The following is a 21,684-nucleotide window of genomic DNA, read 5'->3' on the forward strand; positions in this document are numbered from 1 at the left end:
TCAACTGCATAGGTGCCCAAGGCACTGTTTAGAAATACAAGTGAATCATGACATGTGCAAACTCAGTGTGTGTCACTCATTTTCTTTACACTAAAGACGGTTGCGGGGAAATATTTATTGTGCTTTATAAATTATTCATAGTCGACTTTGTTTAAATGTTCAACACTGATGCATCTAAAACATAACTGAATATACGGAGGTATCAATGTTGAGGCAACCGTTCAGTTGCTCATCTGTTATTTCAAGTGAAGTACCATAACAGCCCTAGAGAAATGACTTTGGAATCCCAGTGACCAACTGAGAAAGGTATTCTAACAAAGTACATGGAAATGACAGTAAATAAAGAAGAATATGTTAAGAGAAAGAGGACAGATAAAGGAAGATGACAGAAGTTTTATTAGGATTTTGAAACTTAAAAATAACCTATTATTACTATGCACAACTGGAAATATCTTAGTATTTAGCATAAAAAAGCAAGTAATCAGGCTTCTATTTACTTGAATTCAGAGACACAGGATACATGGTGTGGAGGGGGGGGAACTTGACAACCAAATTTCAGCACAATTCTTGCTGTTCCTTTTTTATGCAAAGTGAGAACACTTCCCCCAGATGGCTGATTCCTTCTCAACATTCAGGTCTCAGCTCAAATTTCTGGGCTTTTTTTTTTTTTTTTAATGTTCAGTTAGCCAACATATAGTACATCATTAGTTTTTGATGTAGTGTTCAATGATTCATTAGTTGTGTATAACACCCAGTGCTCATCACAACACGTGCCCTCCTTAATGCCCATCAGCCGGTTACCCCATCCTCTCACCCCGCTCCGTTCTGTAATCCTCAGTTTGTTTCCCCAGAGTCTAGAGTCTCTCATGGTTTGTCTCCCTCTCTGATTTCTTCCTATTCAGTTTATTTCTGGGCTTTCTATTTAACATTAGCAGCCTCCCCATGAACCACCCACCATCAAATCCATCACCTTCATGGAACACAACTTCATGTTCTTGGGCACTGGTTCGTGATGGAAATGAACTTACTTATTTGTTGATGGATCTGTTCAACACCCTCTCACTATGAAGCTGAAAGTTTTTGGAGCGCCCAGACACTACATCCTCCGGGCCTAGAATACTGTTTAATGGCATTTGTTCGTTGACTGACACTGACTCGATATCTCTCTATTACATATTAAAACTTACCTTTCCTCTAAAAATTTCCAAAAGCTCATTTTTTGACTGATAAGACATATCCCAGAAATTGTCCCCGTGGAATTAGTTTGGGATGCTTGACCTACAGAAACCTGTCTTTCTTTGCTACCTCTGTCTCCATCCAAGCCTGTCTGGTGCTCCCTTTGCCCCCACTTCCACCTCCATCCCTGTCTCTTCTTGATCTCTATCTTAGTCTCTAAATTTCTTTATCTCAACATTTACCTCCTTTGTGGCCGTTTCTCTAGTTTTCTCTCCTGTGTAAAAACACAAGACAAAGGGCTTTCTTTAAAAGAAGCATACTAATGCTAAGTGACTGTATTTACTAAGCATTAGAAACAATTATCATTGTATCTAAACAGCTTGCTGCTTTGCTATTGTCCTAAAAGATGATACTTTTTTTTTTTAAAGATTTTATTTATTTGACAGAGCGAGAGAACACAAGTAGGCAGAGTGGCAGGCAGAGAGAGAGGGAGAAGCAGGCTCCCCGCTGAGCAGGGGACCCCAGGACCCTGGGATCATGACCTGAGCCGAAGGCAGATGCTTAACTGACTGAGCCACCCAGGTGCCCCAAAAGATGATACATTTTAGATAGTATTTGAAAAAAGTCATTATGGCATGGCTCTTTACTGCAAAATTGGATAACTGTGGATCAAATCATGTTTCCTAAAATATTCTCATAAAGTATTTTCTGATAGAATAGGGCTCATTCATTTGATACCTTAATGTAATGCTTAGAGAAACAAAATTTAATCCTTTGGTGTTTGAGGTCATATTCACTTCCAGAGTATCTCAGGTTTCTAGGCAATATATTTTAGCTATTTTTTTATACAGAAAACATTTGTTGAATTGCTAGTATATGTCAGGCACTGTAACATATATTGGGAATGTAATGGGAATGAACAAAACAGACGTGCCCTCTCTCTTCACGTAGCTTAGAGTTCGAGGGGGGAGGCAGACATTAATAAAATAGAACATTAATATAGAATAATAACAGGTAACACTTAATGGATGAATGTTCACTGTGTGCCAGGTGGTATTCTAAGTGTTTTACAACTATTAATTCATTCAATCCTTACAATAACTCTATGATATAGGAACTACTAATGTGCCCATTTTACAGAGGATAAAACTGAGGTCACAAAACTAGTAAGAAGCCAAGATAGGATTCAAAATGAGTCTCTAGAAGCCATCTTTTTAAACACTACATTTCACTGCCTGGTGAGACTTGTTAAAAAAAAATGAGAGGCGAAATTCATTCCAAGCAAATTTGTAATTATAACAGTAAGTTCCAAGAACCTGAAGTAAAGGGTATAGAGAGTATATTCCAGAGTGACCTAGTCTGGGGAATCAGGCAAGATTTTCTTACAGAAATGGTGTTAAAATTCAGATGGGAAGGATTTAATTAATTTATATTTCATTCCCTCCAACTTAGTTCTGCCCTACCTACTACTACTAGAACCTTCTTTTCAAAGGAATACAGAGGCTCCTCATCAACAATTTGGTAGTTAATTCATCCTTCTGACCTTTCCACTTACTGCAAAATAATCAATCTCTGCTGTTGATTAACATAATGCAAAGTCAAGCTTTGCACAGTGGCAGTATCGTAGCCAATGAGGTTTATCCAAGGCGCGATTATTGCTAACATAATGCAAAGTCAGAACAAATGAAAATGGGTCAGATGCACTAAAAACTCCCTGGGTGGCCATGGTCTGTCTCAAGATGAAGGTGAATTCAGGATGAATGTGATGCCTTCAGTAATAACCCTAAGAAGTAAACAATATTAACTATGATTCTTTCCTGACCCATTCTCGCCACTTGTAGATAAAGCTATAGTTTGGAGAGGAATTATTTAAGAACAATATAATCGGATTATGCAATCAGGGAGCTGGAAGGACTGACATTGTTGCATTTAATTCATGACACATTATACAGTAAACCATTTCAGGGAAATGGAGCCTCTCCTTTTAATGCAGGTCATTAGGAAAACACTCCTCACTGTCCATGTGGCAGAACACTAGAATGTGCTGCCAGAGGAGGTCATCATAGGTTCTTTTTTAAGCAACAGCTCATTTAATTCCCAGATAGGCCAGGAAGCTTCAATTTGTTCTTTGGACACAGATTTCATTCTTCACCCCAGCACTTATCTAAAAATGTAGAACGTTGCACACAAGGGAGACCAAGAGAAAGAACAAGAAGGAATGTGTTGCCAAATGACCAAATTCTCTCAAGTCCAAGAGGATTGATCGCCTTTTTTTTTTTTTTCACTTGCAGATGAAACTTACAGATTTCAGGAAAGAAATCACAGACTTGTAATGAGGTGGTGAGACTAAATCAGCAAATGAGAAGCAAGAAACATCCCAACAGCAATTATTCAACAACCACTGAAATTTGCAAAAGATGCCAGTATCTCCCACGAGAGCAAACAATCATGATGTTGAAATGTCAACTGTGGAAATAGTATGTTAAAAATGCAGAGCAAAATTTCCCAACAGTATATTTTGTCTTACGGAGTGTAGCATCATGCACAATAGTCCATCAGTAGCCCCAGGGTTGTAGCTACATCAGCAGAAATCTCTACTTCTCTGTCCATGGTAATAGTTAATGAACTGAACTGGGGACACACTGGCTAGCTTAATTTATTATCACCAATAATTATTTATATCTAATAAGGTAAAACTATAGCATTCAATGCAAATCCCATATACACCCACTTGACTGCTCTTATTTATGGCTAGTTTATTGTTCAATCCTGCATATCTTTGGCACAGCAGAGAGGCCTCCCTTTTGGTTGCCCTTGTGATGCCTTCTTCATATGTGTTTTAAAATATTCCAGATTGGCAGCTCCTCAGATATAAGATATGGATATAGATGGGGCTCATATTATTTTAAACACAGACTCATTATTAACACACTTTTCTCTCTAGTTTAAGTAAGCACTTTTTTTTGTTTTGTTTTGTTTTAGATTTTTACAATTGCTCCCTGTACTAACAGAAACATTTTGAACACTGCATAATATGCCTACAGTTTTAAGATAGTATCAGTGCAATTGTTTTCATTCTTAACTCTGGCAGACAATCTATCCTAAGGATTGGGGATTAGTAGCTAGTGAACTTTTACTCCCCTCTTGGAATGCTAGGTACCTCCAGGCAAGGGTAATGTTCTGCTATCCCCCACATTTAATGTTTCTGCACAGAAGGAGAGTGGAAGGGAGCATGAAGTCAGAAGTGGCTCACTTCTCTTTTGATAGTTCTTTGGCAAGACTTTCCCCTTAATGTTAACCAGTTGTATCTTGCTGAACATCAGGTGAAGAAAAGAGGGAGTTCATCAATGAAAATGCTGGGGTGGCAGTGGTGCTTAGAGGTACTGAATATGTAATAGATTTAGATAAAAAGGGAATGAGAACAAATCTACTATTTGGATGAAAAGTGTAAAATGAGTTAGCTGAGGAGGGTAAAAATATTTTACATTCTAAAGGGCCCTGAGGCCATGTCAGTGATTAAGTGCTAAGAGTAGTCAATAGATCACTAAGTGACTAATGCACTCACATTTGAGGACTTGAATTGCTAATTTTATGATTTTCAGAGATTTAACATTATTTATTATGGGCAATGGGTTGTCCAATGGTGGGGGAGACTGGCATCACGTGTCTTTTAAATATCTTTTTAAACAAGACAATGTGGCATATATATACAATGGAATATTATGCAGCCATCAAAAGGAATGAAATCTTGCCATTTGCAACTACGTGGATGGAACTGGAGAGTGTTATGCTGAGCGAAGTAAGTCAATCAGAGAAAGACATGTATCATATGACCTCACTGATATGAGGAATTCTTAATCTCAGGAAACAAACTGAGGGTTGCTGGAGTGGTGGGGGGTGGGAGGGATGGGGCGGCTGGGTGATAGACATTGGGGAGGGTATGTGCTATGGTGACTGCTGTGAATTGTGCAAGACTGTTGAATCACAGACTTGTACCTCTGAAACAAATAATACATTATGTGTTAAAAAAAAAAAAAAGAAGAAGATAGCAGGAGGGGAAGAATGAAGGGGGGGAAATTGGATGGGGAGACGAACCATGAGAGACGATGGACTCTGAAAAACAAACTGAGGGCTCTAGAGGGGAGGGGGTGGGAGGATGGGTTAGCCTGGTGATGGGTATTGAGGAGGGCACGTTCTGCATGGAGCACTGGGTGTTATGCACAAACAATGAATCATGGAACACTACATCAAAAACTAATGATGTGATGTATGGTGATTAACATAACATAATAATAAAAAAAAGACAATGTGGGTTTTGTGATGGCTTTACAGATAGAACCAATTAAAGCATATTTTGCTCCACTCACACTGGGGAACTATGTGCTAGTATTGCTAAGCCACAGGGTGGGAATAGAATGCTCTGCATGGAAGAAGAGATGAGGTACTGTGGGTTAGCCCCCCCCAGTGAGCTCAAGGTCATGGATATTAATATGGCCTAGGAATTACCTATATGACACCTACCATGATAGGGTGCCATTTATATAATTATACTTAATAATGAATGAGTCATTTTGATTTAGAGATCCAGAATTAAATTTAGCATCTGCTTAAGGCATAAATCTTCAGAAATAATGGGATAATGATTTGTCTTATGCATTTCTATGGCTAGCCTGACATTTTTATACCAGATGACTGAGCATCCAGGTCCAAAATTATAAGGTCTACACTAATGTCTCCCAGATGTTTATTAAAAGTCCTCAAAGTAACTTTGCAGACTCTCACATAAAATTTTGCAGTAAATCCCCAACATATGAATATGTCATAGGACATATTTTATGAATCCCATATAATAGTAGAAAGCTCAAGATTAAAACTGTAACTGTTATAAATGTTTTCATAAACCTTTGAAAAAGATTCAAAATGACCATAACACACAGGCAATTCCAAAATGCTCCAGTGACCCTTGGCAATGGACCTTCTCTTTTAACTGCATGTTCCGATTCTCCCAGCCATAACCTGTATTGCAATTCTTTAAGTAGTTTTTTTTTCTCTTTTGAAGCTAACTTTTCCTGAGATGATGGGTTGTTTAAAATTTCTAGAAGTTGGACATGAATAAGGGAAGCTAATGATAACAATGTTCATATGTACTCAAGGTCAAATAGGTCTCAGAAAATTCAAACAATCTTTTCCAGAAAGAAATAAGATTATTTATCCATCTCAGCAGCTTCAGATGATAATAAATAATGTTTTAAGATGCCAAAGGGGTAATCTACAGGCAGTTTTGAAGAATATATCATTTATTGAAATAGAGTACAACTTTCTGCTTATGGGACCTTTGGTGGAATATTCCTGTTTTTGTTGAGGCAGCAGAGCCCGGTGATTAAAGTCTCAAGAGAGGAGTCAGGACCTTTGGATTTTGAAGTTGGTGCCTCAACAGCTCATACATTCGCTACTAAGCTCTCAGAAGCAGAATCTCTGAATCCACAGTGATTTAGAGGACAGAGCACTGGACTTAAAATCAACAAATTTCATTTTAATACTTGCTTGGTAAAACAGTCTACATGAGGCTCAGTTTATAACTTCATTTGTATTTTAGGGAAGTAACACCTTCCTCCTAGAGTGTTGGAGGTTGTTGTGTGTACGTAGCTTATGTGAATGGAAATTACTTTGTAAATTGTAAAATCCTCATCAAATGAGAGTGATTGCTTTATTATACACATACCAAAAAAGTCCCATGCCCTGTACCCAAGACCTAAAGGGAATGAGACACTCTACCCTAAATTCACACTGGACTTACTCCTCTTTCAGTTATGATAGAGTCTGTTAGAAAATAAAGGAATGGTATTTCCATACTCTATCAATATGATGGTGTAAAGAAAGGGCCTTTCAAAAAGTGTTATTTGGATATCCCCAACTTAAACTTATTCTATATACAATCTTTTTTACTCTTATTCCTCTGAATTGTTTTTCATGGAAATCCTTTGTTTTAAGAATTCTGAGTGAATCCCAGTAATTTGGGAGGCCAGACGAAGAGCTATCAAGAGATTTGAAGTATTGGCAGTATCATCCAGTCTTTAAAAACTGGAGAAGTATTTATAGGTAAATGATAACTGGGAGTCTGGGCAGAGTAGGGGTGGGTGAGTAGAAACTAGGGAGCTAACATATTTAAGGATCTAAACCTCAACTATCAAAAAATCTTGAATAACAGATAATAGTAGTTTTGTATTCCAACCAAATTCTCTATCAGAGAATTCTTATTTCTCTGAGTCTCAAACAGAAATACAAATTAAGATAAACATTCACTTATTGTTACATGGAGAATGCCAAAGTGTGTGCAGATATTAGTAATCTTTTGCAGACATTAGTGGCTATATTAATGTTTGAAGGTGACTGATGTCCTATGTCTATTCTCAAGAGCAGTAATTTATTATCTAAAGAGGGATCTCTACTAGTTAGAGATCTATAATAGGTTAATTCTTTCCGATTTCTACCCTGTTCCATAGATCCATGTTATAACCTAGAGATTTCTATTTATGGCAAAAATGTATAATCAGTTTATCCAAGATGCTTTTCTAATAGAGACGCTACTGAGGACAGTCAACCTCTGATGATGAGGTACCCAAGGGGGGAATTTTGCCAAACAATTACAGTGACATTACAAGGCATAAAGTCAACTGGCAACCAGGCATTGTTCCAGGCAATCTGAAAGACAAAGTACATGGCCAAAGCAAATAATTCACATCAATATATTTTCCTAAACTTCGTATTGTCTGATTCAACTATCTGTTTAGTTCAGATGAATTGGAAAATTGCCCAGTCTCCACAGCTCTCAGCAGTTAGGCACACATGCCTAACATAATAAGTTAAATGTTGTGAAATAATAATTTTATTGAGAATAAAACAAAATCAACAATGTTGAGCAAAGAGACATTAATTACTCACAAACACATCTCAGAGTTAGAAGAAATCATAGCGTCAATGCCGTACACGATAGAAGGCAGAGCTGCGTAGAGACTTTGGAGCTACAAAGAGTGAACCTGACTCCTAGCTACACCTTTTTGTAGTTGAGTGACCTTGAGCAAGTGAGGCCCTTAAATAAGTGCCCTTAGCCAAGTAATTCCTAATCTCTTCACCAATAATATGTGGGTAAAAAATATTAACCTGAGAAGATTTAGTAAGAAATATGAAAATGCATGATGCCTAGCACATGGTAATGGTGCAATGAATGCTAGCAATCAACACTACCATTTCTTTGATACTTTAAGTGACTCACTGTGTGGATGTGGCTATTGTCTCTTGGCTCTAAACCCACTTTTCCCTTCTCTGCTTTGGGATGCAAGAGCTAGTACTCTAGTGCCAGCTAGTACTCTAGGACACATCACATTTCTGCTTTGCCAGGAGGATCCTGGTAAGCTCTGCCAATAAAGGCAACTAGATGGAGACTGCAAGGCTGGAGGAAGAGCAGGGACTTGCTTCTTCCTGTCCTCTCTTCACTTCCAGTGGGTTTTATGTCTGCTTCTGGTTCCTTTAAGCATCACCCCAGCAATGCATTTGCATCCCTTCAGCGGTTCCTTCCCAGGGCAGCATTAAATCTAAGGCAGCCTTTGTAACACTTGCAGAACCACTTTATCTTACACCTCAAAGATACCAACACCAAGGAGCCCGTTTAGGGTCTGGATCTGAGCCCCTTAGGATCCCTCCTCAGCGCTCAAAGCCACCATCAGCAGCTGAACAGCACTACTTTTCTCAAATACCCGAGATTCAGCTTCACAAGCTCTTCCTCTAAGCTTCTAAGTGTTAAAATTTGCAGCCTCTTCCTATTGTTTCCTCAGCTTGGGGAAGGTAACTGCTTCCAGGATTTGCTGTCTTCATACCAGGGAGTTTTCTTCTTATCCTTCCAGCTACCTGACTAACAACTTTGTACCATTATATTAAGATTTTACTCTTTAAATAATTGGTGTGGCTTCTATGTCCTGAGTGGCCCTCACTGATACACTCAATATCTATGACAGTTTATTTAATCACTTGGACAGCTTTGAAAGATCTTGGTTTTGAGCTAAACTTCCTCCTAGTGACTAGCACCCATGGGGTCCTTTTGAACCACACAGAACAACGTTCGTCCCGAATGTCACTAGCTTATCCAGTATTGGCATGTTTCAGACCAGGTTACTGCTCTAAAGTCACAGAACTAGGTGGAGGAAGAAATGAGGTAGACAAGGCAGCCAGCAGGAAATGGCATGAAGGCATGGACAGAAATGAAATGATTGATTCTCTATTCAAGCTAAAACCACAGTGATGGGTAACCATTCTAGAACTTATTCATAAAATTCCAATAAAATGCACAAACTGATCTGATGCAGCATTCCTCAACTTTCCACTAAAATATCAAATGAGACGTAAAAATACAGAAACTCACAACTCTAGAAACTTCTATTAACAATCAAGGATGTTGCACAAACTGCAAGCTGGCAGAACGAGAAAAAATATGAAATTAATATTGTATCTGAAAAGAATAGTAACTAATATTTCTTGAATATTTCATATGTACCAGGCCTTTCATAACACTTTCTATAGGTTACTTCATTTAATCTTTTTAAAATCCAGTGGAATAGATTCTATTATCCCTGTCTCATAGATGAGGAAACTAAAACTTAGAGAGGGTAAGTGGCTTGTCTAGTTGCATTTAGCTACTGTAAGTAGTAGGATGGGATTCAAGCAGGTAATCTGGGTCCTCTAGCTCTTAATTCCTATACTGACTACAATATCTTTCCTTCTGCCACTTAGTTCAATTAAAGAGTCACCATGGCCCCTCTACTGTATGGGTCCTGCTTTTTGAGTTAGTCAGAATGACATTCAATCATTTTCTTCCTCTGCTTAGTATTTTTTATTCCTGAATCTAGATAGAATGCATCTCCAAGGGAAGTGTGTATGGGAGAGGTTTAATTCCCATAAGAAAAGCACCATAGAAGGTAGCAGAATCAGAAATCACCCTAATAGACATGCAAACCAAGAGGTGTGTGTGTGTGTGTGTGTGTGTGTGTGTGTGTGTGTTTGTGTGTGTGGCGGTGGTGGTGTTCTTTTCATGTATTTCATTGGTTCAGATAAGTGATTCTCAACCAAGTGGCACCTGGAAACAACTGGGAATTTTTTTTACATTCACAAGCCTATGTTTCTTAAGGTTTTGAGCCAGGAGATCTAGGATGGAGCCTAAGTGTGAATTTTGAAAAGGCTCCCTAGGTTGAGGAATTGATTGAGAGCCACTGGTTCATATCATCAAAAAGCAACTCAGCAGGGGAGAAGTAGATTCCAGCTTGGTTCAGCAGTCACATCACATGCTTGATGGCTGCTAAGACTGAAATTTGGCTTAGGTGATATACACAGCAACTTTGTGTCCACCTGTTTTTATTAGATGGAGATTTAGCCAGAACATAAGTGAATTCAAAGTAAGGCAATTAGCAATCTAAGCAGCTAGTCTGTTGGCAAACAAGGTATAGATTTCTCATTGTTCCATAATAAGAACTTCCCTCACCCAAGAAAAAGACAAAACAACATGGGCCCTATGCAAATGCTGAAGAACAGGCAAAGAAAAGGAAAATGATTTATTTTAGAAGCCAAAGAAAAAATAGAAAAACAAAACCCACAAAACCCCTGATATTTAATCAATAGCAGGGTAACATGACTTTTATGAAATGTAAGTAATTCACAAGAGAACATGTTGAGATGAATAATAGGATGGAATGAAAAGAACAGTGTTATATGGAAAGAAACAGGGAAACTAAAAATTCAATAATAGATTTCAAATATGCTCTGGAAGCATAAAAGGTATAATAGATATTGCAAAGGATTGAATTAGTGATATGGAAGACACAATACAGAAAATCTTTCAGGATACATAACAAAAGGATCAAGAACTGTAAATAATGAAAAACAATGGCAGGAAGTTATGTGTCTTAGTTTGTGCTCACACAGTTCCTATTTCATGTGTATTGTCCTGTGTAATTATTAACCCCTTTCACTTTCAAAATTGCCCTGGTTTGGATATAAACTATTTGGTCACCGAAATATGGGGGACAAACCTAAGAATTATGGTTTTTCTAAGAAAGAAACCATAACCATAGGACCAGAAGGACTAATTGAAGACATCTCTGAAGAAAAATTTTCTCTTAAAACAAACAAAAACCTCAATTTGATGGATTTAGCTCATCCTTGGCATAATCAATAGGGATGAATTGTACTTAGACTTATCTGGCAAAGTGTTTTAATTAAAAAAAACCGTCAAGCGCTTAGGAGGAAAAAAAAGGAAAAAAGTAACCTTCCAAAGGATAATTATAAATATCGTGGGTTTCTCATTTCTGCTACATTAAATGCGCAAAGACAATGAAGTGAATTTATTTGGGAATTTTATGCCTTGTTAATCTGTCTTTTATTTGTAAGAAAAATGAGAAAGACATGCCGAAATATAATGGTGTAGAAAATATGCCATCCATATGCCCCAACTACACAGCATTTATTTTCCTCTTCCAGGAATCGATGCTAAGGAAATAATCTATAAAGTAGACAAAAAGTCTATGAACAAAGATCTTTAGTGTGGAAAATTTTATGAAAAAAATTGTAAAAAACTTAAATGTCAACATTCTAGGCATATCCCAAAGCTTAGGATAATATGCAGTTAATAAAATAATCATGACAATGTGTTTCCCATGACATGGGGAAACACTAGCAATGCCACATCAAATGAAAGACTCTGAATAGAAACTCTCCATGTTTAAAGAAAAAGTTTTATGTAACAAACACTAGGAGAAATATCTCAGCAAATTAACAGTGAGCATTTCTGGACAGCAGGATTAAGAGAGTTTTTCTAGGCTTTCATATTTTCCTGATTTTATAATTAGAAGAAAACAAGTAGAGCAATAGGATTTGTTTGAAGTTTGTGGAGACATAAGGTTCATGACCTAATGGGAGAGACAGCAAAGCAGAATTCAAAATTGACTGTACATTTATCATTTCAGAAGTGCATTCATTCATTCCTTAAATAAGTATTTAAGTGACTACAATGTGCAAAGGACTTTAATAGGTCCTTGGGTTATAATGGCAAGTAAAACAGAAAACATTGACCTCACAGAGATAAAAATGTACATAAGAGGATAAAAATTGGAAGGAAATAGATGCGAAGGTGATGAAATTGTTAGTTCTTTTTTTTAAAAAAAGATTTATTTATTTGGGGGGGAGCAGAGGGGCAGAAGGAGAGGGAGAGAAGCAGACTCCCGCTGAGCATGGAACCCCATGTGGGGGTCTATCTCACAACCCTGAGATCATGACCAGAGCCGAAATCAAGAATCAGATCCTTAACCAATTGAGCCACAGCGGTGCCCTGAAATGATTAGTCTTTAAAACTGTAAATACATTTTTTAACATCACCATTAGATTGTTTTTATATAAAAGTATTTAAAAAATTGTTATTTTTTTTGGGGTGCCTGGGTGGCTCAGTCGTTAAGCGTCTGCCTTCGGCTCAGGTCATGATCCCAGGGTCCTGGGATCGAGCCCCGCATCGGGCTCCCTGCTCAGCGGGAAGCCTGCTTCTCTCTCTCCCACTACCCCTGCTTGTGTTCCTTCTCTCACTGTGTCTCTTTCTGTCAAATAAATAAAAAAAATCTTAAAAAAAAAAAAAAAAAAATTGTTATTTTTTTTTTAAAGTCAATGAATAACAGAGTGCTATAAAGTGAAGGTAACCTTCCTAGACCAGAGTATTACCAGCTTTTCCAAAATTATCCAGAATTCTTCAGACCACTTGTTTAGCAACTTCCTTTGTACAGGATTTAGAATCACTGAACTCATGATAGAGGAAAGAAACCCAATGATGAGATTCAAGGACATTTCTGTATTCTGAAATGACATTCTTATGAGGGACTCAAATCACTTTGTCATCACTACCTTGTTAATGATCTCATTATAGAAGTATTATCAGCTTTCTTGAAAACAAAAACAAGAATATCAAGGGAATTTGTCAGCTTTTTGCCATGAGCTTACTTTTCTTCAGTGCCTGTTGAATTTTAATGTGAGGGAAGAGAGGCTTAAGGAAAGGTGAAATAAGAGTAGCAGCATTTTTTTTTTTTTTTTGAATACCTACTGTATGTCAGGTGATGTTGCTAACCCACTTGATATAGTATACTTAATCAATACCTCAGACACCACGAGTAGTTATCATTATCTCATTATCTCTATTTTATGAGGAAGATTTCTAAGAGTCCATTTATGAGCACACCTGGAATTGATTACATTCATTATCTTCTAGTGCCTTTTTTTCCCTCTTGTTCTCTTGCTTTCAAATGAGGGTGGCCACCTGTCCTTTACAACAGGTACTTATTTTAGTTCTTTCTCGCTGCACCTTAAAGCTACGGTACTTATGGTGACAGGCCTATGTCACCTCCTATTGCTTAGCCAGTCGCTGAGGCATTTCTGGTTAATACTTGTCTAGATAAATGCCTTGACACTTCCCAGTCTAGACGTGTCAAATTGGTGACCCTCTGGCCCTGGCGAGGCTGCAGATTGCATTTTAAAATGTAAGTTACTTAATTAATTTGATGGAAGGAATCCTTTTACAGTGTGTGTGTGTGTGTGTGTGTATCAAATCATCATGTTGTATGCTTTTAATACCTTACAGTTTTATTTGTCAATTACACCTCAATAAAGCCAAAAAAAAAAAAAAGTGAGTTCGTTGTCAACATTTAGGGAAATGTTTACATTAAAAAAAATCCCCAGCCTGGCTTCCTTCAAAAATTCACAGTATCTGGCAACATCCCCATGGGTGAAAAGCTGGTTGCAGCTGAGTGGTGGCTGGCTGCCTCCTTTAGAAAGGTCAGGCACTCTTCAGTTGCCTATAGTTTTTACTACTCCCTACTGTATTATCTGGGACTGTTTTTCACATTTCCATTACCTTCCTGGCCCCTATAAGGCATCTGAGTTTGAAACCTCTGCCCCAGGTCATTGATCTCAAACTGTACTGTGCATATATGAATCACCTGGGGGAGTTTCTTTAAAAAAAAGCATATATGAGGCCATAGCATATAATTTAGTGGAACTCAGTGAGGTCGAGAGGATCTGCACTTTAAACATTACCTTAGGCTTTTTTTTTTTCAGGTGGTGCCTGGTCACAGTTTGAAAATCACATTAGGGGAGACTCTTAGGATAATGTGATCCCAAAATATGATACTCCGGATCACCTGTGGACACAATCACCTGTGAGGTTGTTTGTTTTTAGGCAGATTTCTGTGCTCCAGTCCCAGGGGTTCTGATTTGATAAGTTTGGGAATCAAATTTTGAAATGTTATCTGTAGTGTTGCTAACACACAGACGGCCACCGCTCCAGAGGTCTGAAAGCCTAAGGAATTATACGTAATGGAAGAAAAGGAGCCAGGAATAGAACTGGTTAGTCTTGGCCGGATCTGAGCTCTTGTCTGATTTTCTGATTATTTTGTTTGACAAGGGATGACAGGATAAAATACAATTCCAGGCCTTTTCTCTTCTTAACTGGTGATTATTCCAGTAACTTTACTTTTCATCCACTCTGACTTTCTTTAATTTACATGTCGAGAATCTTTGGCTATACAATATAGCGAAACTGGCTGAAGGCGGAGAGGATTAAAATTCGGGAAAGCAGTGGCTTAAAGACCTGAGAACAATGTCACTTTTCTGTCACTTGTGGTCTCCAGGAAATTGAAAACCGATCTGTGGACAATGAAGGATGTATAAAAAAAATCTTAAGAGGGGAGTAGAAACAGGTTTTCTACTTCTTACAAAATCAATTTCCTCAAGGCCTGACTCTACCAGCTTTGTTCTACATAACAGTAAATTCTGGGTGGTCATGAACTCTATCCACCACAGTGAATGAGGATCATTTTTCACAAGGTGCTACACTTTCTTAGGTTCACATGACCCCACGTGAGCAGTCAGTGGGTTTTCCGTAGGTTTTATGCTCAGTTCTGTTACACTGGAAGGGATGGAAACGGACCATTCATTCAGTTGAAACAATAGTCACTGGGCATCTATTATGAGCCATGCACCGTGCTAGAAGCTTAGGGTTTAATTTAGCGGAGGAAAGAGACACACGCGTAAATAAATAATTAACACTCCTGTCCAATAGCTCTAGTAAAGAAGAATAAAGAAGATCTAGTAAAGAAGAATGTACTAAGTAGAAATGTCATACAGAAGTGGAAGTGGCCAACTGTGGCTGGGAGAGGGTGGGCGGTGAACTGACATTTGAGCAAAGGTCTGAAGGTGAAACAGGAGTTTCAGGCAGACACGAGGGGAAAGAGCATTCCAAGCAGTGAGAACAGCACGTGCCAAGGCTTGGAACAGCATTGTGCATTGCTGAGCAGAGTGCAAGGGCCGAGGGTTAGTATCAAGAAGAAATGAGAAGAGTTAAGCAAGGCTCAGATAACAAAGGGTCCTGACTGCCACACCAGGCTGCTTAGAATTCAGCCTACGGGTGAGAGGCTGCAGAGGGGAGGTGGTTCACGAGAGAATTTTAGGTTGATCAGGGACTTGACATTAAGTAACACTGAATCACACCGTGAGAAAGTTAATCGCTTTTCAATTAGTGTTTAATCCTTCTGCTACATCTAGGAGAAAGCCTGGAAATATATGAATCACCTGGGGGAGTTTCTTTAAAAAAAAAAAAAAGCATATATGAGGCCATAGCATATAATTTAGTGGAACTCAGTGAGGTTTAAAAGAAGGGCTCGGGCAAGGCTACCGAGCTAGAATGATTTCGTTTTCATGGTGTACTTATGTCATGGTGTACCTTTTTCTATTTATGGCAAGGGGGACTGGTTCTTCACTGACGTCACCATAAAAAGATTTTAAAAAATAAATTTATTTAAGTAAAACAGTAATTTAAAAAATTGGTAGCAATAGGTGATGCCGAGATATGGCGAGAGTTACGAAGGCAGTACACATAGGCCTGAACTGGGCAATAATGCCGCTGTTGTTTTCGGGAAGGAGTTAAGGGTTCGGGGTTAAGGCGGCCAGTGAACACTTCTCTTTCTGACAGCAGCTTGGAGACTGGAAGGGACGAGCCACGAATGAAGGCAGAGAAGTCAGCTAAGAGGACAATCAAGTACTGGAGGCATGGATGGTGTGGCCAAGGTGAAGCCTGCTGGTTTATTCCTGATCTTTCCCTGTACAAAGGGGATCGTCAGGGTTCTCCTGCCCCGGGAGCGGGGGTGAATCCGGAAATAATTGTGAAAGATGGAAACTGAAAGATTTCTAAGCGGCTCCTGCCCAGCAAGTGTTAATTAAAGGCAGACTTGGAATGAAGGTTAGAATGGGATTTGATTATTTTCCAGGATCCCAGTCCATTATGAAATATTATTTAGAAACTGAAGAAATCGTAACTCTGAACTAACGGAGTTTTTTTTTTTTATGGCCGTAAGTGGGCAATCTGAGCTTTCATATTTGATTCCCAAAGTGTCTCTCATTCTAACCTGCGTCCTGGCTGTAGCTTCCCTATCCTGTCAGCTCCTCAAAGCCCCTTCTCCTCCTCAGGCCTAGGATGGAGTACGTGACTCTAGGGGGGTTCAGGAGAGGCACTTTTCACGTCTCTGTAAATGTGAAACGGCCCTGCTCTCCTTTCCTCCCTTCCCAGCGGCTGCTGCCCGTTTTGGAGTTACGGTCTGACCACCCTGGTTCAGTGCAGGAGGACAGGACAAGGGTGGGCTGCTCCCACCGCCAAATCAGTACTGGGGAGGGTAAGTCCTGGCTTTCCAAAAGTGGAACGAGAAGTGTTTACCTGACAAAAAAGATGCTTCAATAAGAATGCTTCTCATCTGTTGTTGTTGTTGTTGTTGTTTTAAAGATTTATTTATTTATTTTAGAGAGAGACTCTCAAGCGGACTCCTCACTGAGCAGGGAGCCCAAGGCAGGGCTTGATCTCATGACCTGAGCCGAAATCAAGAGTGGATGCTTAACCCACTGAGCCACCCAGGCCGCTCCCTCGTCCATTTTTTAAATCTGAATTTACAAAGTGTTTTTATGTATATTACCTTCCTGAAACCCATATCGATTCTTTAAAATAGCACATGAAGTACTCCACCAATACCTGCTTAATGAGTGAATATTTCTAATTTGTAATAGAAAAAAGTGAGACTCAGAGAGGTTTTCCAAGATTGTACAGATGACTCTGGAATTATAATCAAAAGCCAGGTCTTCTGGTTTTCCTCCTCACTCTATATCCCCTTGGTCTCAAACAGAAAGAGCCTGTAACAGATAGTGTTTGGTGTCTGCAGAACTAATACCAGAATTCTGTCATATCACGGGCCAAACAGGATTTTGTGGCCTGGCCTGAGGTCCTAACAGCCAAAGATAACATTGTTTCAATGGAAAAATCAATTCTGAATAGGAGCATAATTCATCGGCAAATCATGACAGCTTGGGTCTATATCTGCCTTTTTATACAGATACATAATAGAGAAATGCTTTCTAATATAATAACTTACATTTACTGATTTTTTTTTTTTTTAAATCACACACACACATTTCTTTTTTTTTTTTTTTTAAATTTTTTTTATTGTTATGTTAATCCCCATACATTACATCATTAGTTTTAGATATAGTGTTCCATGATTCATTGTTTATGCATAACACCCAGTGCTCCATGCAGAACGTGCCCTCCTCAATACCCATCACCAGGCTAACCCATCCTCCCACCCCCCTCCCCTCTAGAACCCTCAGTTTGTTTTTCAGAGTCCATCGTCTCTCATGGTTCTTCTCCCCCTCCGATTTCCCCCCCTTCATTCTTCCCCTCCTGCTACATTCTTCTTCTTCTTTTTTTTCTTTCTTAACATATATTGCATTATTTGTTTCAGAGGTACAGATCTGAGATTCAACAGTCCTGCACAATTCACAGCGCTTACCAGAGCACATACCCTCCCCAGTGTCCATCACCCAGTCACCCCATCCCTCCCACCCCACCCCCCACTCCAGCAACCCTCAGTTTGTTTCCTGAGATTAAGAATTCCTCATATCAGTGAGGTCATATGATACATACACACACACATTTCTATCCCTAGAGATCTTATGCTTTCTGGACACCTGTATCTCAGAAGAATGTCATGAATTAGAGTTATTTGCACATGTTTGTCAAAGGTCTTGAGAACCAGGTTCTGTAAGTTTGCTAATTATTAAACTGTGTTTCTCTAGCTTCAGGGGAGGCATGTCAGAATCTTGAGAGTGGGGGATGGAAGGCTTTTTTGAACTATACTCACAAAACTTGGAGAATCTGATACATTCTCTTAAGCGTGGTGTACCCTGCTCCAATTCTGGGAATTACTCTTGTAGTGAATCATTGTTATTTAAGGTGTGTTTCGTCCCTCAGGAGTGTTGGGGCGTGGAAGACGAATGGTAATACTGCCACAGTAAAATGGCTTTTGGGCAGGGAGGCGGCCTGAAGCTCAGTGCATTATACCTGCTAAGTGTTTGTTGAATAAAAAATGAAGAATGAATAAATGAATGAAAGTTGCTTTGCTTTCCGAAGATTTATCTAGCAGCAGGGTGCAGAATGGTTTGGAGGAAAGAAAGGAAAGCTACAGAGGCTATTCAAGAGTATTGCTGGGAGGAGCTAATGTCTTACGAAAAGAAGGATGAAGAGGGAAATATACTAAGGAAGGCAACAGAACCAGATGCGAAGAAAAGAGAGAGGTGCAAGACGGCCTGTGAATTCTTGTTAGAGGTGAGAGGGGACACCACCTTAGGGTATCTTTAAATATTTTGAATTTAAGGTGAGAATAAGAGATATGACTGGGAATTCCAGTTAGAAATTCCTGGTATTGCCTTAGGCAAGGAAACAAATTCAGCAGTTACACCTTGGGAAATACCCCTGTGTCGGAGTATGCTAGATCTGGTTATTTCCTCACTATTTATACCTTCTTTTGAAAATGTGCCCACTGACAAATGTTATAATGGCTACTACCTCGGGATAGTCCATTTATTCATTTTTTCAACAAATATTTATTGCTATACTCATTCCTACCTCAGGGGTTTTGTACTTTGTTTTCTCTGCTTGTAATGCTCTTCCCTTAGAAATTTGCATGATTCACTTCTTACTTCATTCTCTGCTCAGGTGTCACCTCTTCAGATAGGCCTTCGTGACTAACCACGGTCATTCTCTAATCCTTGACCCTGCTTTATTTTTCTCCATTGCACTAGCCTCTACTTAAAACTATTATATTTATGTTTGCATATCTTATTGTCTATCTCCCCCACTGGAATGTAAATTCTTTGAGAGCAGGAGTTTTGCTATGTTATTTACTGCTGTATTCTAAGGTTTCTATTGAACACTGAAATCTGGCCATTGCTGATTGGATTAAGGGAGGACATAGAACAGGAGATGGAGGGGGAAGCAATCCATGTAGTTTGAGCCCATTAGATGTTTGCAGAATGTGAGCTAAGAGATATAAAACCCACAGATGATTAGAGGTGGAAGTCCTACCAAGTTCTGGCTACGTCCTGTCACGGTAAATCAGAACCCCATCCATGCAGAAGTTATGGCAGGGCAGAGGAAGAAGCTGCTATCCAGAGAGAAGGATGGAGCAGATGGGAAGTGAGGAGCCCAGAGAAGAGCTTGTGGGCCCCAGAGGGGGGAAGGGAGTAGCTGCCCCAGCACTTTCCAGCAGTGCGGGCTGTCTGTGCTCCTGCCAACTCAGCTCCTGGTCAGGGTCCTAGAGTCTCCAGCACAGACCCCTCCCTTTTGAGTTCCTTGGAGTGAGTTTCTTTTCCTTACAACTGCATGCCCTCCGACAGCAATAGAAATACCCAACAGAACTCTCAGTGACGACAGAAAATGTTGTATACCTGTGCGGTCAAATACAGTAGCCACGACCCACATGAGGCCACGGAGCACTCAGAGCACCTGGGACACCGACTTTTAGATTTTGCATCATTTTAATTAAACTTCAGTATTCATACAGGGCTGGCAGCTACCATACTGGACAGCACAGCTCTATGATTATTACCACAAGGGGTCAAAGACAAGAAGCACAATCAGTAAAAAACAATGAAAGAGCCAAAAAAAGGAAAACCATGATGGTGTGTCCTAGAACTCAAGAAGAGGGTGCTCCACAGCACCAAAAACGACAAGAATGTTAAGGAGGACGAGTCTGGTAAAGTCCCATTAGTTAACGTGTTACTGATTTTTTCGTGGGAAATACCTGGATTCAAACAACAGGGGTTAAACGAATGAAACAATCTATTCAAAGCCAAATTTTCTAGCCATTAAAATAATGAAAAAAATATTAATGACATGGGAAGATATTTATAATATGCAAGCTAAAAATCATAAAATAGCATGGTTCCCAATTTTATAATATATACACATGTCTAGATCTCTGGGTTTTGGGTTTATGGGTGATTTTTATTTTATTCTTTGGCATTTTTTAATTATTGGAATTATCCACAAAGAGCATACATTTTTAATAATTAGAAATAAAGGAGCAAAGGATACGCTTAACACAATAAAATGGCTACATCTTCTCAAGTTGCATTATAAACCAAAGTGAGAGTAAGTACTACAATAATTAGCCATTCTGCCTTGCTGAAGTTAGTAAGAGTCATTCACATTTGCCTCCCCTCCCTTCCAGACATACACTTTCAGATATCTTTAAGGTTTATAACTGCAATTATAGATATGGTGGCCAAACAGCAGACTGTTGGGTCTTCTTGGAAGGCAGAAGCAGGTCTTTTCTGTGATGGATTAACCTAGATTTCCCACAGTTAAAAGACTGGGACAAGGACTGAAAGCTGTTTGGAATCCTTTTCCTGCCTTGTCAGCCTGTATTTCTAGGATGCTTGAACATAAAGCTGTACTTTAGGGACCACTAGATGGCTCTCTGTGCCTGTGACCAGGTGAAGGCACACTGGATTAACTCAGGCATGGGTTTATCATTCATTTTCAGATATACTCTGAAGCATTTCCTTATGTGTGTAACACAGTATGTGAGGTGACTCAAATTAATTCCTTGTATAGCATCAAAACAAGAACAGCTCTCCATCTGAACCTATTAAATTCACAATATACAGAAGCAAATTCTTTACTTAATGGAATCCCCGTTTAAGTACCTCTGGTTGGGACTGAACAAATAGAATTCCGCAATCTGCCAGGTTGTGATTCTGTTAGATGAAGACATGCTGAGCATCTCACTTCGCTTATGGAAATAAAAAAAAATTTATTTTTAATCTGGAGAGTATTAACCCAACTTTTGTTTGGCTTGGCTTTGAGTTGAGGCTTTCAATACGAAAAACACCAATAGATTGTACGTAGGTTTTGCAGCCATCAAGGTGCTCGATGCTGAAAGTTCTGCTAACGACCACCCCTAACTGAGAAGAGAGTAGTGACAACCCATTTCCAAGCCATTCTCAGGAATGGTACTGAAAGATGCAGGCTGAGCCATTGTTTGGAACTATACAGACTCAGCCACTTGCAGAATGTTGAAAACATAAAGCTAGATTGCAAATACC

General features: G+C 39.1%; 1 protein-coding gene and 1 pseudogene across 4 annotated transcripts in view; one reads left to right on the plus strand and one right to left on the minus strand.

Annotated features, from left to right (window-relative positions):
- GRIN3A (glutamate ionotropic receptor NMDA type subunit 3A) overlaps positions 1-21,684 on the minus strand; it is a 148,687-nt gene that overhangs the window by 116,683 nt on the left and 10,320 nt on the right. The gene's annotated exons all lie outside the window — the stretch shown is intronic.
- Positions 2,778-2,839, plus strand: LOC144380177 (U4 spliceosomal RNA; annotated as a pseudogene).

Source organism: Halichoerus grypus, chromosome 14, assembly GCF_964656455.1.
Source record: "Halichoerus grypus chromosome 14, mHalGry1.hap1.1, whole genome shotgun sequence".
Lineage (NCBI taxonomy): Eukaryota > Metazoa > Chordata > Mammalia > Carnivora > Phocidae > Halichoerus > Halichoerus grypus.